Below are 7,980 nucleotides of genomic sequence, written 5' to 3' on the forward strand. Positions count from 1 at the left end.
AACCAGATATAATGTTCTCCTATAAAATGCTCCATTATGAGGACATACCATTGTTTATTCAACCAGTCACCCTTGATTGACATTTGGGTTGTTTCCAGTCCTTTGCTATTAAAATACTGCAACAAAATGCACTTGTCTTTTTGCATTTTTGCCTTTCTATCTCTAGGGCCAATTTTTCCTCCATAAGGATTATACTACTTTCTATCCCCACGAACAATGTATGAAAGTTTGTGTCCCTAAAACCAAAGAAGGCCACAGTGCTGTCCCCAGTTCTCACATCTGTGCATCCACCAGACTCTCTCTCCTTTGGAAGGACAGAGAAGCCTGAATGGAGGGCTATTCCACAGCTAGCCCACCCGCCTGTCCTGGACTTCTGAGTAGTAATCAACATTCACTAGGAAGACATGAGGGACAAGCCAACTGGATCACGGGCTCCTGAGGGATGGAAAGTTAGCTAGGTTTTGGGATAACTTTAAAAAATCATCTTATTTTTAAAATGTTATACTTACAACACTAGCAAACTAAAAGGAAAATAAGCCGAAAACAAAATATCCCTGCATGGTCACAATAAACTGCATGGTCATGGTCACTGCACGGTTTATTGGGCATCTGAGCATGTGCCCCAAGGAGAGACATGGTCAGCCTTGAATGGGTCCACCAGCCACTGACTCAGCTTTCACCAATCTCACACTGCAGGGAGAGAAAAGTGGACTTCTACGACTTTTACCTTGTACAATGAAAATCTATAGGGGTTTATAAGCTGCATAAATATTCCTGGATATCTACAGTGTTCCAGGCACTGTTTTAGTTGTTCAGAATACAATGGATGAGAAGATGGACAGAGACCCTGACCTCATGATACCCTTACACTATAGCAAGTGAGAAGATAATATAAATACACAAGAAAAGTGTGTGATTTCAAAGAGGGATGAGTGCTATGAAAACAAAGGCAGCAAAAGAGGGTGGTCAGTATATACCAACTGTATGCATAAGTATACATAGATATATCATCCATGTAGACTAGGTGTTGCAAACACTGTGATCGTGTGTGGTGACAATCAGATTTCATTTCCTGGTGTTTGGAATTAGGACTCAGAATCTCAAGGGTCTGAAGGAAGTTGTGATGTAAAGCAAGGCCTGGGATGACCACCTTGGGCTCATCTACACAGAGAGGACGATGATGCTGATTCTTCGTGGGAAGAAAGGAAACTTGCAGGGAGGGAGCCTCGTTTTTTTTTTTTTTTTTTTTTTTTCCCACTCTTTTTTTTTTTTTTAATTCAGACAGAAAGTCACAAAAATTATACTCATCCTCATCAGTTCACTCAGTCCCATGTAATTAATTTTTTTTTTTTCATCTTGATCTTTTGTTAGCACTTTTATGAGTTCATCAGTTTTTCATTAGAGTTCTGAAAATGCTTATTCATTCAGTTCAGCAGTACAGTCCGTTACCAGAAACCTGTACTTGTCAGAGTCTTTTCCATGTATTTCTTGAAGATGAAACCCTTTTATAGGAACATATTTGCAAAATCATCAGAGTACACCCAGAACTGTCTGTAAATGACAAAAGACTTAAAAATGACCACGGTTAAAGATTTGATGACAGTTCATAATAATGCAGTTGACAAGAAAATTAGTTATTTCTGAGATATACATTTTAAAGTAATAAATAGGATTATTACTTATAACATTATACCAGAACATATAAGATTTTTAGAAATTTCATGTAATGTCTGAAACATTTATATTAACATATTTCCATACATATTTCCATACAAGTACAAATATAAGATTTTTAGAAATTTCATGTAATGTCTGAAACATTTATATTAACATATTTCCATACATATTTCCATACAAATACAAATATGATTTTTAGAAATTTCATGTAATGTCTGAAACATTTATATTAACATATTTCCATACATATTTCCATACAAATACAAGATTTTTAGAAATTTCATGTAATGTCTGAAACATTTATATTAACATGTTTCCATACAAATAACCCAATGAAAGTTTAGTATTAGTTGTTTTGTTTGTTTTTTTATACTGCAGGTTCTTATTAGGCATCAGTTTTATACACATCAGTGTATACATGTCAATCCCAATCGCCCAATTCAGCACACCACCATCCCCACCCCACCGCAGTTTTCCCCCCTTGGTGTCCATATGTCCATTCTCTACATCTGTGTCTCAACTTCTGCCCTGCAAACTGGCTCATCTGTACCATTTTTCTAGGTTCCGCATACATGCATTAATATACGATATTTGTTTTTCTCTTTCTGACTTACTTCACTCTGTATGACAGTCTCTAGATCCATCCACGTCTCAACAAATGACTCAATTTCGTTCCTTTTTATGGCTGAGTAATATTCCATTGTATATATGTACCACATCTTCTTTATCCATTTGTCTGTTGATGGGCATTTAGGTTGCTTCCATGACCTGGCTATTGTAAATAGTGCTGCAATGAACATTCGGGTGCATGTGTCTTTTTGAATTACGGTTTTCTCTGGGTATATGCCCAGTAGTGGGATTGCTGGGTCATATGGTAATTCTATTTTTAGTTTTTTAAGGAACCTCCATATTGTTCTCCATAGTGGCTGTATCAATTTACATTCCCACCAACAGTGCAAGAGGGTTCCCTTTTCACCACACCCTCTCCAGCATTTGTTGTTTGTAGATTTTCTGATGATGCCCATTCTAACAGGAGTGAGGTGATACCTCATTGTAGTTTTGATTTGCATTTCTCTAATAATTAGTGATGTTGAGCATCTTTTCATGTGCTTCGTGGCCGTCTGTATGTCTTCTTTGGAGAAATGTCTATTTAGGTCTTCTGCCCATTTTTGGATTGGGGTGTTTGTTTCTTTGATATTGAGCTGAATGAGCTGTTTATATATTTTGGAGATTAATCCTTTGTCCGTTGATTCATTTGCAAATATTTTCTCCCATTCTGAGGGTTGTCTTTTCGTCTTGTTTATGGTTTCCTTTGCTGTGCAAAAGCTTTGAAGTTTCATTAGGTCCCACTTGTTTATTTTTGTTTTTATTTCCATTACTCTAGGAGGTGGATCAAAAAAGATCTTGCTGTGATTTATGTCAAAGAGTGTTCTTCCTATGTTTTCCTCTAAGAGTTTTATAGTGTCCAGTCTTATATTTAGGTCTCTAATCCATTTTGAGTTTATTTTTGTGTATGGTGTTAGGGAGTATTCTAATTTCATTCTTTTACATGTAGCTGTCCAGTTTTCCCAGCACCACTTATTGAAGAGACTGTCTTTTCTCCATTGTATATCTTTGCCTCCTTTGTCATAGATTAGTTGACCATAGGTGCGTGGGTTAATCTCTGGGCTTTCTATCTTGATCCATTGATCTATGTTTCTGTTTTTGTGCCAGTACCATATTGTCTTGATTACTGTAGCTTTGTAGTATAGTCTGAAGTCAGGGAGTCTGATTCCTCCAGCTCCATTTTTTTGCCTCAAGACTGCTTTGCCTATTCGGGGTCTTTTGTGTCTCCATACAAATTTTAAGATGATTTGTTCTAGCTCCGTAAAAAATGCCATTGGTAATTTGATAGGGATTGCATTGAATCTGTAGATTGCTTTGGGTAGTATACTCATTTTCACAATGTTGATTCTTCCAATCCAAGAACATGGTATATCTCTCCATCTGTTGGTATCATCTTTAATTTCTTTCATCAGTGTCTTATAGTTTTCTGCATACAGGTCTTTTGTCTCCCTAGGTAGGTTTATTCCTAGGTATTTTATTCTTTTTGTTGCAATGGTAAATGGGAGTGTTTCCATAATTTCTCTTTCAGATTTTTCATCATTAGTGTATAGGAATGCAAGAGATTTCTGTGCATTAATTTTGTATCCTGCAACTTTACCATATTCATTAATTAGCTCTAGCAGTTTTCTGGTGGCAGTTTTAGGATTCTCTATGTATAGTATCATGTCATCCGCAAACAGTGACAGTTTTACTTCTTCTTTTCCAATTTGTATTCCTTTTATTTCTTTTTCTTCTCTGATTGCCGTGGCTAGGACTTCCAAAACTATGTTGAATAATAGTGGTGAGAGTGGACATCCTTGTCTCGTTCCTGATCTTAGAGGAAATGCTTTCAGTTTTTCACCATTGAGAATGATGTTTGCTGTGGGTTTGTCATATATGGCCTTTATTATGTTGAGGTAGGTTCCCTCTATGCCCACTTTCTGGAGAGTTTTTATCAGAAATGGGTGTTGAATTTTGTCAAAAGCTTTTTCTGCATCTATTGAGATGATCACATGGTTTTTATTCTTCAATTTGTTAATATGGTGTATCACATTGATTGATTTGCGTATATTGAAGAATCCTTGCATCCCTGGGATAAATCCCACTTGATCGTGGTGTATGATCCTTTTAATGTGTTGTTGGATTCTGTTTGCTAGTATTTTGTTGAGGATTTTTGCATCTATATTCATCAGTGATATTGGTCTGTAATTTTCTTTTTTTGTAGTGTCTTTGTCTGGTTTTGGTATCAGGGTGATGGTGGCCTCATAGAATGAGTTTGGGAGTGTTCCTTCCTCTGCAATTTTTTGGAAGAGTTTGAGAAGGATGGGTGTTAGCTCTTCTCTAAATGTTTGATAGAATTCACCTGTGAAGCCATCTGGTCCTGGACTTTTGTTTGTTGGAAGATTTTTAATCACAGTTTCAATTTCATTACTTGTGATTGGTCTGTTCATATTTTCTATTTCTTCCTGGTTCAGTCTTGGAAGGTTATACCTTTCTAAGAATTTGTCCATTTCTTCCAGGTTGTCCATTTTATTGGCATAAAGTTGCTTGTAGTAGTCTCTTAGGATGCTTTGTATTTCTGCAGTGTCTGTTGTAACTTCTCCTTATTCATTTCTGATTTTATTGATTTGAGTCCTCTCCCTCTTTTTCTTGATGAGTCTGGCTAATGGTTTATCAATTTTGTTTATCTTCTCAAAGAACCAACTTTTAGTTTTATTGATCTTTGCTATTGTTTTCTTTGTTTCTATTTTATTTATTTCTGCTCTGATCTTTATGATTTCTTTCCTTCTGCTAACTTTGGGTTTTGTTTGTTCTTCTTTCTCTAGTTTCTTTAAGTGTAAGGTTAGATTGTTTACTTGAGCTTTTTCTTGTTTCTTTAGGTAGGCTTGTATAGCTATAAACTTCCCTCTTAGAACTGCTTTTGCTGCATCCCATAGGTTTTGGGTCGTCGTGTTTTCATTGTCATTTGTCTCTAGGTATTTTTTGATTTCCTCTTTGATTTCTTCAGTGATCTCTTGGTTATTTAGTAACGTATTGTTTAGCCTCCATGTGTTTGTCCTTTTTACGTTTTTTTCCCTGTAATTCATTTCTAATCTCATAGCGTTGTGGTCAGAAAAGATGCTTGATATGATTTCAATTTTCTTAAATTTACTGAGGCTTGATTTGTGACCCAAGATGTGATCTATCTTGGAGAATGTTCCGTGCGCACTTGAGAAGAACGTGTAATCTGCTGTTTTTGGATGGAATGTCCGATATATATCAATTAAATCTATCTGGTCTATTGTGTCATTTAAAGCTTCTGTTTCCTTATTTATTTTCATTTTGGATGATCTGTCCATTGGTGTAAGTGAGGTGTTAAAGTCCCCCACTATTATTGTGTTACTGTCGATTTCCTCTTTTATAGCTGTTAGCAGTTGCCTTATGTATTGAGGTGCTCCTATGTTGGGTGCATATATATTTATAATTGTTATATCTTCTTCTTGGATTGATCCCTGGATCATTATGTAGTGTCCTTCCTTGTCTCTTGTAACATTCTTTAATTTAAAGTCTATTTTATCTGATATGAGTATAGCTACTCCAGCTTTCTTTTGATTTCCATTTGCATGGAATATCTTTTTCCATCCCATCACTTTCAGTCTGTATGTGTCCCTAGGTCTAAAGTGGGTCTCTTGTAGACAGCATATATATGGGTCTTGTTTTTGTATCCATTCAGCCAGTCTATGTCTTTTGGTTGGGGCATTTAATCCATTCACGTTTAAGGTAATTATCGATATGTATGTTCCTATGACCATTTTCTTAATTGTTTTGGGTTTGTTTTTGTAGGTCCTTTTCTTCTCTTATGTTTCCCACTTAGAGAAGTTCCTTTAGCATTTGTTGTAGAGCTGGTTTGGTGGTGCTGAATTCTCTTAGCTTTTGCTTGTCTGTAAACCTTTTGATTTCTCCATCAAATCTAAATGAGATCCTTGCCGGGTAGAGTAATCTTGGTTGTAGGTTCTTCCCTTTCATCACTTTAAGTATATCATGCCACTCCCTTCTGGCTTGCAGAGTTTCTGCTGAGAAATCAGCTGTTAACCTTATGGGAGTTCCCTTGTATGTTATTTGTCGTTTTTCCCTTGCTGCTTTCAATAATTTTTCTTTGTCTTTAATTTTTGCCACTTTGATTACTATGTGTCTCGGCGTGTTTCTCCTTGGGTTTATCCTGTATGGGACTCTCTGCGCTTCCTGGACTTGGGTGGCTATTTCCTTTCCCATGTTAGGGAAGTTTTCGACTATAATCTCTTCAAATATTTTCTCTGGTCCTTTCTCTCTCTCTTCTCCTTCTGGGACCCCTATAATGCGAATGTTGTTGCGTTTAATGTTATCCCAGAGGTCTCTTAGGCTGTCTTCATTTCTTTTCATTCTTTTTTCTTTAGTCTGTTCCGCAGCAGTGAATTCCATCATTCTGTCTTCCAGGTCACTTATCCGTTCTTCTGCCTCAGTTATTCTGCTATTGATTCCTTCTAGTGTAGTTTTCATTTCAGTTATTGTATTGGTCATCTCTGTTTGTTTGTTCTTTAATTCTTCTAGGTCTTTGTTAATCATTTCTTGCATCTTCTCAATCTTTGCCTCCATTCTTATTCCGAGGTCCTGGATCATCTTCACTATCATTATTCTGAATTCTTTTTCTGGAAGGTTGCCTATCTCCACTTCATTTAGTTGTTTTTCTGGGGTTTTTTCTTGTTCCTTCATCTGGTACATAGCCCTCTGCCTTTTCATCTTCTCTATCTTTCTGTAACTGTGGTTTTTGGTCCACAGGCTGCAGGATTATAGTTTTTCTTGCTTCTGTTGTCTGCCCTCTGGTGGTTGAGGCTATCTAAGAGGCTTGATGGGAGGCTCTGGTGGTGGGTAGAGCTGACTGTTGCTGTGGCGGTCAGAGCTCAGTAAAACCTTAATCCACTTGACTGTTGATGGGTGGGGCTGGGTTCCCTCCCTGTTGCTGTGGCGGTCAGAGCTCAGTAAAACCTTAATCCACTTGACTGTTGATGGGTGGGGCTGGGTTCCCTCCCTGTTGGCTGTTTTGCCTGAGGCAACCCAACACTGGAGCCTACCCGTGCTCTTTGGTGGGGTTAATGGCAGACTCTGGGAGGGCTCACGCCAAGGAGAACTTCCCAGAACCTCTGCTGCCAGTGTCCTTATCCCCACGGTGAAACAGAGCCACCACTCGCCTCTGCAGGAGACCCCCCAACACCAGCAGGTAGGTCTGGTTCAGTCTCCCCCAGGCTCACTGCTCCTTCCCCTGGGTCCTGATGCACACATTACTTTGTGTGTGCCCTCCAAGAGTGGGGTCTCTGTTTCCCCCAGTCCCGTCAAAGTCCTGCAATCCAATTCCCACTAGGCTTCAAAGTCTGATTCTCTAGGAATTCCTCCTCCCGTTGCCTGACCCCCAGGTTGGGAAGCCTGACGTGGGGCTCAGAACCTTTACTCCAGTGGGTGGACTTCTGTGGTATAAGTGTTCGCCAGTCTGTGAGTCACCCACCCAGCAGTTACGGGGTTTGATTTTACTCTGCTTGCGCCCCTCCTACCGTCTCACTGTGGCTTCTCCTGTGTCCTTGGACGTGGGGTATCCTCCTTGGTGAAGTCCAGGGTCTTCCTGTCAATGATGGTCCAGCAGTCAGTTGTGATTCTGGTGCTCTCGCAAGAGGGAGTGACAGCACGTCCTTCTACTCCGCCATCTTGGTT

The sequence above is a fragment of the Balaenoptera ricei genome, chromosome 13, assembly GCF_028023285.1.
Source record: "Balaenoptera ricei isolate mBalRic1 chromosome 13, mBalRic1.hap2, whole genome shotgun sequence".
NCBI lineage: Eukaryota > Metazoa > Chordata > Mammalia > Artiodactyla > Balaenopteridae > Balaenoptera > Balaenoptera ricei.